Source organism: Meriones unguiculatus, chromosome 19 (genome assembly GCF_030254825.1).
Source record: "Meriones unguiculatus strain TT.TT164.6M chromosome 19, Bangor_MerUng_6.1, whole genome shotgun sequence".
Classification (NCBI taxonomy): domain Eukaryota; kingdom Metazoa; phylum Chordata; class Mammalia; order Rodentia; family Muridae; genus Meriones; species Meriones unguiculatus.
The window spans coordinates 66,960,117-66,970,686 of NC_083366.1; the positions used below are offsets into that span (position 1 = coordinate 66,960,117).

Sequence of the window (10,570 nt, forward strand, 5' to 3'; positions counted from 1 at the left end):
TTGGGGGAGCTTTCCATTTTTTAAAATTTATTTTTATTGTAAATTATGTATGTGCATGGGTCTGTCTGTGGGTATGTGGGTATGTGAATGTAGAGAGAAGTTGCCTACAGAAGCCAGGATGCCAGATCTCCCTAGAGCTGGAGTTACAGGCGGTTGTGAGCTGTGGGTGCTGGGAACTGAACTCCAGTCCTGTGGAATATCAAGATTTCCTCTTAACTGCTGAGCCTGTCTCTTTCTGAAGGAACTGCCTCTGTTTGTATTTAAGTACTCATCCATTTCCACAGTGGAATCCTTTCACTCTGGGACACTCGGAGAGCCTGGAGTCAGGTTGCCTCTCAACTCAAGCCCTTGGGAGCATTAATCATGTTTTTTCCTTTTGCTTTCCCTATCTCTCTCTTTATTTGGGGAAGGGCGATACTGGCCAAAAGCCTAAGCGTGTTTTCCAGGACACGGGGGCTTTCTTTGTTTGTCAGCCTCCGAGCCCAACTCAAAGAGGCCACGAGTTCTCTCCATCACTCCTCCTCCTGGCAGTTAACTATCCTGTTTCATTTCTCTCAGGCTGTGCCAAGAGTGTCCTCCATCTCCCTTCAGAGTCCATTCTTAAATTCTTTTCTTACTGACACTAAGACCCTTAGTCTTCCTGAGTGAGGAAACCATGTCAGAAGCAGTGACAGGGCTACCTTCCCATCAGCACAGAGACCCCTCCTCAGCCAACTTCAACCAAGGCTTTCTGACCACCAGGGTAGCCCCAGGACTCTCACACAGCCCTGCTGTTAGGAGGCTCGTGGCCTGTGTGCAGGGTATGGGAGCCAAGCCAGTTCCACACTTTTAGGAGACAGTCTAGCAGGTTCTCCACAGGCGCCCAGGCTTCTCGGGGAGAAAGTCCTCACAACAGAGACCTGCAGCCACTCCCCAAGTCTGCCTGGGAGCAGAGGGTAACGCCGGCCAGCTCCCAGGAGGATGCAGGCCAAGCAATGACATGCCTGGGCAGTGCCACTGTCTCCTGCCACCTTCCAGGCTGGCATCAGGGGAGAAGACTTCCTCCATTGAGAGCTTTGGTTGCCTCCGCTCTGTACCCAGCGGAGGAGGCTCCAGGGTGGAGCCGGGAGCAACAGGGCGGCCCTTGTTTCCCCGCAGCGTCCGCAATCTGGTTTTCATTGAACACAGTCCTCACTGCTCTCCCGCCACATTTTTCTTTAATTATGATAAAAGAGGGTAACTTAATCAAGCATAAATCCTGTTGAAATGAACAGGAGAAAATAAGGGGGTTAACGTGATGAAGAGGGGGAGGGAGGAAACCTCACCCCAGACTCTCGCAGGGAGCCAGCCCGGCAAATAAAAATGCAGGCTGGTTTCTCACCTGGAATCCGGTTCTGTTCCAGCCTGGCAAAGAAGAAACAAAGGCCAAGCACAACCTGCTCACTCGGCTGAGGCACCTGAGAACAAAGACCCCAGTTCATTGGGCGGGACCCAAGGCCTGAGTTCCCCCGAGTGCCAACCTGAGCTCCTGGCCTCACACTGGGGGCGAGCAGGAGAGAGGTGCTGGTCATTGCTGAGTTACCTGGGCAGTGGAGGAGACTGCAGGCGACCATGCACAGGGCACAGATGCACCCACAGGAGTGCATGCAACACCCACAAAGAGGCATGTGCTGTGCTCATACGCACATGCAGCAGTGGCTCTCCTGCATCTGCTGACAGTCGGCTACAACCCCGGGGAGCTCGCTAGCGGAGCAGCGTCCCAAGCCTCCTCCATGCCAAGAGAGTGGGGATTGAAAAGGCTGGGGTTCCAGGATGAAGACACCCTCCAGGCTGACATCAAAGACCCACTGATACTGAAGAGCGTATGGCTTCCATCCACAGAAGCGGTCCTGACTGAGAGCAAGGGAGAAAAATCACACTCATTCATAGTCATGCCGTGTGCTCATACAAAGAACGCTCGGCTCTCAGGGTTTCCATATGCCTCGGGGAAGACGAGTTACAGATGTGATCCAGTGCACCCGCTTCCAGATGAGGAAGGTGGCACAGAAGGGTGGGGTGCAGCAGGGCACAGGATCGGGAACCAGAACTAAGTGCTGCCCCCGCCCAAACAAGCACACCTCGGCGCACACGTGATGCCAGGTAAACAGCACAGTCCTCCCTTCCAGGGAGTGGCTCTGAGAAGCTGGCCAGGCAGCCCGGATCCAGAGGAGTACAGAGTCTGGGTGTTCCTCCATGGGGACTCAGGAGGTCCCTGCAGAGAGGGCAAAGTCACTGCAAAGGGTCTGGCCAGAGTCCCAGCCCTGCCAGGGAACGCTTGAAAGTCTTTATCCTGCACAGGCATGGAAAGCTGGGGTATATTCCGGGTCCCTGATTCCACACTGAAGATTTTGACAAGTCTTTCCAGTGGACAAGGATGGTTAAATGTTGGAGCCACATGAAGGTGCACACCTGGACCAGGAGTGGCCATTCTTAGGGAATCCATACAAGGTCTCTCCTCAAGCGCATCCTGTGAGGCACCAGAGTGTGTGCAGTCCGCAAGGCCAGGCTACTGCTCCAGAAGGGTCCATAGGGTCATTCTGAAAATAGGTGCGCCCTCATGGAGGCAATTAGAGACTCTAACTGAGGTGGTCTGAATCAGGCATGGGGGAAAAAAACAAACAAACAAACAAAAAACAGGACATCCCTGAAGGGCTTGGGTTCTAGGTTGGCAGAAAAAGAGAGATACTGACCAGCTTAAGGAGGACTTCATGGCTGAGAGCCCATTCCTTCTCACATGAGGGGGAGGCTGCTGGGCCCCAAGGACAGATGGACTTGTCATGGGAGCATTCGGCAGCACTGAGCAACTGCCTGTATGTGAAAGAAGCCAGCAACAGGGCTGCCCCCTGCTCTCCAGACCAATGAAAAGACACTCGCTGAAAGCCAGGAGTGGGGACAAGGAGCTGCCTGGGAGGGAAAACCCTCTCTGTCTGACATCAGGCAGGTGGCAGGTGTGTGAACAGAGGGCTTGGAGACACAGCTTGGTCAGTAGGACTAAGTTCAATCCCCAGAACCCTCATTAAGAGAGGGAGAAAGAGAGAGGGAGAGAGAGAGAGAAACCAAACCAAACCAAACCCAAAAGCCACAGGTGTGGTGGCATGTGTTTGTAATTGTAGCAGTGGGAAGGTGGAGAAAAGCAGGTCCCTGGGGCTCACTGCAATCAGTCTCTGCTTAGGAAGTTACAGGCCAGTGAGACAACCTGCCTTAAAAGAAAAAAAAAGTCTCCTTCTGGCCACACATGTGCACATGCACTCAGCACACAAACATTCTCTCTCTCTCTCTCTCTCACACACACACACACACAGACAGAGAGAGAGAGAGAGGGGGGGGACTACAATGGGCTGTGTTTGCATTTCTCCTAAATTCTCCATGTAGGCCAAAGTACAACATGGGAATGGACTAGGCTGACCGGGAAGCCATGTGGGCAGGACCCTGGGAGGAGATTAACTGCCAGTCCAAGTGGAGAGATTGCTGCTGCCTGCACCATGACCACACAAAAGGCTGCACCTGACCTAAACAACTTCCACCACAAGCTCCCAGCCTCCAGAAAGGCAAGATGTGAATGTCTGCTGTTTAAGACAACGTGATCAAATGCAGTCAAAAGATCTAATCAGTGGTTTCGTCCTCCCATAATGCACAAATGGTCAGCCGGCGCTCACAAAGATGCTCAGCGCTGGAGCCGTCCATGGGGCGCAACTCTGAGCTACTGAAACACCACATCGCGCCTACAGGGTAGTCTCAGCTGTCAAACCTACACGATGCTCAAGGGGAGCTCAGGGAGGGGACTGCCCAGATTAGGGTGCCTCTGGACTTGTCTGGGGAGGGGGGACTGTCTTCATTATGTTAAGGTGGGAGGACCCAGCCTGAAAGTGGGTGGGACCATTCCCTGCGCTGGGGTGCTGGTCTGTGCTAAGAGGACAAGGTGTGTACCAGCAGGAGTGCCTGTATCCACAGCTCACTGTTCTTGACTGACGCACTGTGATCCCTCAGTTCCTGCAGGGTCCTGCTGCCCTGACTTTCCCACCTCCTCCCCACTGTGACGGACTGCGCCTTCAGCAGTGAACCAAGACAAACCCCTTTTCTCCTAAGTTGCCTTTGTCAGGTCACTTTATTACAGCAACAGGAAACCAAACTAAAGCAGATGGTTCTACTGAAAACAGCTGAGAGTAAGAAGAGGTTAACTGAGGCTGACCTTCTGCCTTTCATATGCAGGCGCACACATATGCACACACATACATGAGAAGGTGGCAACAGGAAGAGAGGAAAGGGAAGGACAGAAGAAGAAAGTGAAAGATGCAGGACGTGGTGAGGGGGAAGAAAAGGATGAGGAGAGGGACAGAGCAGAGAGGGAAATTGTCTAAGAGGGTGTAGACAAACTGGAACCCTCAAGAGAAAGGGGATCAATGGGATGAAAGTGGAGAGAGTAATGAACATTGAATATCATCAAAATATGATATACACATGGGCGAAACATAACGTGACCCATTATTGTGTATACTTAATATATGCTAATTACAAACATTGTTTTTAAAAGACCAATTTAGAGACACTGAACGTGGAAGGGAAGAGGATGAAATCCAGGCAACTACAAAACCAGAAGAAGTAAAAAGCAGTGGAGAGACACGGAAGCATAGTGACATGAATGAGGAGAAAGGGCAGAGGTTGGCAGCTGTGCTCCCAGCACCTTGGCAGACCATAATACAAGCCCCTGCCTCTCAGCCTGAGGATTGGCATCAGCTGAGGTGAGCCGTGGTGTCGCCTGGGCCAGTGACAGTGCAGCACACAGCACAGAAGAAATCACCGCCTGGTGGCCAGGAAGTAGGAGAAGAGGCTGGAGGTGCAAGATCCCTCAGTGACGTAACTTCCTCCCACTAGACCCCAGCCCTTAAAGGTCCCAACAGGACCAGGAGCTAAAAACCTTCAACATGTGGGCTTTGCTGGATATTCCTGACCCAAACCAGTAGTTTGGAAACTGAGTTCCCGGGTCCTTTTGAACGTATGTAACTCTCATCATAGTCATAGAAGATTAATGTCCTTCTCTACCACACACAGCTACGCTCCTGGATTATCTAGGTTATGGGGCACTTTGTCCTGAAAAAATATCAAATAAACTGAACTTATGTTTCTGACTGGCTTTTAGCGAGAATGCATTTGGTTCTTGCAAGGGAGATGACAGTGGAAGCTGGAGGCACGGCTTGGTGGCAGGGTGCTTGTGACAGGGGAAGAAAACCAGTAATTTCTAGTTCCATTCCTTTGCCTGCGGGTTTCATGATGTTTCTTGTTGTTTCCAGATTCTGGCTATTACAAATAAAGCTGCTATGAACATAGTTGAGCAAAAGTCTCCATCTCGATGTGGATTGTCAAGTAAGGGGAGCAGGGGCTGCCTCTGTCATGAACTTGGTTGCCTGCTCTTTGCTCACTTGCCCCTAGTTATGTGGCCTTGCTGGGACACAGAGGAAGAGGATCCAGGCCGTCATGATGAGACTTGATAAGGTATGAGCAGATGGCAGAGGAAGAGAACTCCCCCTTTCAGTGGACTAGGGTAAGGGGGTAGGGGAAAAGAGGGAGGGAGGGTAGGATTGGGAGGAGTTGAGGGAGGGGGCTTCAATTGGGATATATAATGAATAAATTGTGAAAAGAAATTAAAATTTAGGAAAAAAAAAAAAAGAAAGAAAGAAAACCAGTCATTTGGGTAAGTTCTTCGTGTATCTTCATCTCTCAGCCCATGAGTACACCTTGTGTCTTAATACCCCGTCCCCAGGATGCTGGGAACACAGCCATGGACATCAGCCTCTAGAGCTGGGCCAGGAACAGGAACACTGTCAGCGCACGCAGAGCAGGGCAGGAAGTCTGGTCCTGAATTTAAGAGCTACACTCGCAATTATGCCTTATATGCTATAAACTCCCCTGCCAGCATTTGCAGGAAAGCGCTGCCATAGATCAAAGCATGTGAAGGGGACTTGGCCTGGACTGTGAATGTCACATGAATCAGACATCTGTGGCAGGCCAGCCGCCTTGCCAAGACAGTCTCAGGTCCTGCTTCCTCTTCTAAAAAGAGGAACCCACCGTTCCCCACATCCCCGAGGGCTTGCCAAGACCCTGAGGAAGATGGAATGTCTTCAGAGCACACTCCTGTCAGACAACTCACTTAGAAGACAAAGAAAGGAAGAGAAAAATCACATGTGGAGCACCTAAGGCCGCATGTTTTATTCAGGCTGCTGTTCCGCACCCCCTTCTGTCTTCCCTCTGTCTGCTCTGAGGGGCAAGAGGGGAGGGTCAGGAAGATAAAATTCTTTAACAGTGATTTAACCCAGGAGCTTTGTCACTTTAGGTGAGTTCAGCAGCACGGCAGTCTCCTTTGCTGAGAAGTGTATGGCTCCTTGCAAAAACGCTCTGCCCAACAGCCAAGTCTCCAACAGAAGCGGGGTCCCCAACACCCAAGCTAAGGCTAAAACCTTTCTCAGTGTGAATTTCAGATTCAGTGATTCCACGCAGAGAAAACAGAAGCACAGTAAGAGCACTCTCTTGAGCCCTTTCACCAGACAAAGGGGGAGCCACATGAAGGCACCTCATCCTTAAGCCATGAGCTGGCAGATTACAAACTTGCTACCTGCAAGAGGTAACCCAAGTCCCCAGGCTGGGGACTCAAGGAATCAAAAGATTCAATGGTGAAACTTATTTTTACATTTTTTCCGAATGTAACTGAAAAATTGATGTGCTTCTGTGCTGTGGTTTGGGTAACTGACTGCCCCTGTGATAAAGGCTTGGTTGCGAGCCTAGGGCATTACTGGTGGGGAGTGGGGTGGGGGGAGGGAGGCTGTCTCCCTCTTGGCTTCCCGGCAGCCCTGAGGAGTCTCCACTAGAAGCTCCCCTGAGCGAAGGGCAGGAGACCAGGGAGTGTGGCTGCTTCTGAACTCCCCTCAGCTCGCTTGCCCATCAGCTCTTAGAAGCAAGCCGTACATAGCAGGGCACAGTGGCGCATGCCTGTAATCCCAGCACTGTGGGAAGGCGAAAGCAGGCAGATCTCTGTGAGTACTCTGTAGGCCAGCCTGGTCTACAAAGCGAGTCCAGGACCTCCAAGGCTACACAGAGAAACCCTGTCTCGACGAAACAAAACAAAAAGCTATCCATTTCTATTCCGTGCCTAGCATAAAAGGCGCGGCTTTTTCTCAGTCTCTTCCCAGCAGCTGCCTGGATTTGCACCTGATCTCTGTCATGTGTTTTCTCTTAAACTCTAATAAAATTGTCCTCCCAACCTCTTTCTCTGTCCACTTCTAAATACTTTCATTAATTTTGCTAAGAAATCCAAACACAAATTTCCCTGGTAACATTCCTGCCTCAACTTCCTGAGTCCCGGGACCTGAGGAGTGTCCCACCACAGCTGCCTCACCACTCCGTTTTAAAAGGAGCATCACATGACCAAGGTTGATTAAGTAAATCTTGTCATCTAAGCAAGGAAGAAACCAACCTTCTATAGACGACACCTTCCTGCTGCTTCAGACTGTACAAGGAGTCAGGCGTGGTAGCTGACCCCACAATCCGAGCACTCAGGAAGCTAGGGCAGAATTGCCATGAGGAGGTGGCCAGCCTGGGCCACAGAGTGAGCTCTAGGCCCTCCTGGGTTACAAAGTGGGACAAGGTCTCAAAAGAAACTAGACAACAGCAAGTCAGCATTATATTTTCAAAACCTGGGCCCCTGGCATTAGCTTCCATAGATCTCGTGAACCAGCTAAACCCAAGTTGCCAGGCTAACCAGGTCCTACTTCCACCCAGACAGACTGTGCCACAACAGATGTTTCTTCCAACTGCTGACACTAGGACATTGTGCCATCCAAAGGTAGAGGGAACCCATGGAGGAAACAGTCCTGCCCTGCTGTACCTGCGTCGGAATGCTCCGGTGCCTTGAGTTACAACAGCGCTTCCACAGTAAAAACGGGCAAAGGAAGGAACACATCTGTGCTTCCACCATCTGCCTGCTGGCCTCCTGCAGAGTAGCTTTCCACAGCAGAAGCCTGCCCTGGGCCTGGAACCACTGCCTGCACAGGGCTACTAAAACGTTGACAATATTATTTTAACCTTTTTAAAAATAGGCATTAGGGGCCCTGCTAAGTCAGTAAAGCGCTTGCCCTACAAGCATGAAAAATGTGCCTCTGAGCCTCAGGCCCACGTAAAAGCTGGGCCTGTAATATAAAAGTGCTTCTGGCCTGTAATTCCAGCACGTGAGAGGCAGAGCCGTGAATCCCTACAGCAGGCTGGCCAGACACACCAGCCAAGGCGAGCCTCGGGCTTAGTGGGAGCACTGCCTCACGCAACAGGGAGGGTCCGGGAACCCCTCCCCCACCACAATCAGTCTCCTCGAGGTCACACAAGCATGCACAAGCACATGCACACCCGCACATGAAGACACACATGCTCACCACAAATATACCAAAAGGCCATGATAAGCCTCAGGAGGCTTAGAGAGATGACTCATCAACCAAGTGTCCGCCATACCACCAGGAGAACTTAAGTTCCACAGCCCAGAGCCCACACAAAAAGACAGTGACTTATGCCTGTAACTCCAAGGTCTGTGGGGGTGAGGAGAGGTAGATCGCTGCACTCCTTTAGCTAGACACTCTTAAAATGAAAAGTTTCATGCTCACTGAGATACCCTGTCCCTTAAAGAGACAGGAAGGAAGGAAAGGAGGGAAGGAGGGGGGAGAAAGAGAGGGAGGGAGGGAGGAAAGGAGGGAAGAATGGATGGAGGGAAGTTGGGAGGGAGGAAGGGAGAAAGGAAGGCAGTATCTTTGAGAGATGTTCAACATCTCCCTCTGACCTCCACATGTACATACATGGTCACATATGTATATCAACACACAACACACTCAAACTTGCATACAAACAACCAGCTATAACAAGCACAGATATACACCTGAGGCTGGGCAATTTAGAAAAAACAAGGACATAATTCTCATACATTTAGAAGCCAGGAAGTCCAAAGCCAAGACTCCCACACCTGGAAGAGCCTTCTAGCTGCATCTACCCAAGGAAGAAGGCAGAGAGGCAAGAAAAGAGGAGAGGGGGAAGGGAGGGGAGATGGAGAAGAGGAGAGGGGGAAGGTGGAAGGGAGGGGAGATGGAGAAGAGGAGGAGAGGTCAGAAAGGGAGGGAAGAGAACACAAGAATGTTGCAGGTCTGGGGATATGAGTTTTAATTTTCATTTCATCTTATTTTTCGACTTCTTCCTATTGCCCCCCTCCCTCTGGCTCCCACACAGTACCACAGCATCATGGGAGTAGGAGGCAGGCACAGTGAGGGCAGGGTTGGCAGCAGATGTCTACTTTAACACGCAGAAGAGAACCCACCTGTGCACCCAGGACCTGGGGGTCCAAGGTGCCCCAAACCTGCTGTTACTGTTCTCCTTAATCTCTCTATCCCCCATTTACTTGGCCTCAGGTGTGGGCATGATGCAGGAAAGCAGGGCAAAGCTTGTGGCTGTGGGATGCAAAGGAGAGCCTGGGGAGCTCAGAGAACCAGGGACGTGAATGACAAGGAGGAAGACGCTCAAAACGCCGGTTCTTGGGGTTGTTTATGAAATCCACGGACCACCCATGAGCTGCACGTGTGTAGCTCTGCCCCTGAGCAGATGTGGGAATGGAAGGCAGCACACGATCACCCCGGACCAGGACTGCCTGGAAGGCAGCAGAGACACAGGAGGCACAGACACGACCCGCGGGGTGCCCATCCGTACCCAATCCCAGAGACCCGCAGAACCCTAGAGCAGACTCAGCAGTCCACAGAGGAGGAAGGCCTAGGGTCACACAGAGCTGAGGTATCGTTCTTAAACTCTCCATGGCATGATCCAAAAATTCTCAACACGACAAGATCCAGGAACATCTCAAATGGCCAATATACACTAACAATTTGTTGCAGGTATTACAATCATCCAACAAAGATGACTTCAATAATAATAATATATAAAATCCGCCACAAGCACAACTTCAGAAACAAACAGAAAGATAGAACATCTGCAAAGACAAAAAGTTATTTTTGGAAAAAAAAAATAGAATTTGAGAATGAAAACTTCTCGTAGAACCTACGAGGCTAGCAAGATGGCCTAGGGTCTCTCTCATGCTGCGCATTCTGGGGACCTGAGTTCGATTTCCAGTCAGGCAGCTCACAACCTGTCAGTCCAGTTCCACGGAATCCAACACCTTTAGTCTCTGTGTGGGCACCCGCACAGGTACACGCATCTACACACATGCAGGGACACACATAGACATGTAATTAAAAATACTAAAATAAATCCTTTAAAAAATAAAGAACTAAAACAAATACTTAAAATGTGCCGAGACCACAAAAGGCCTATGTCCTATGGGACACCATGGGATGTCTGTCATTCCTACTGTCAAGAGGCTCAGAAGGGGAGGGAGAAAACATCAGACTTACAAAATAAACCAAGTGAGCTCGAAAACGATTTAAAAATAAAATGAAATAAAAAACAGAACCAAAAAAAAAAAAAAAAAAAAAAAACAGAACCAAAAATCATTTGATACCCAAATACATAATAACCGGCC

General features: G+C 50.4%; 1 protein-coding gene across 4 annotated transcripts in view; it reads right to left on the reverse strand.

Moving 5' to 3' along the window:
* The window catches only part of Ror2 (receptor tyrosine kinase like orphan receptor 2), a 160,555-nt gene that overhangs the window by 92,643 nt on the left and 57,342 nt on the right, over positions 1–10,570 (reverse strand). The gene's annotated exons all lie outside the window — the stretch shown is intronic.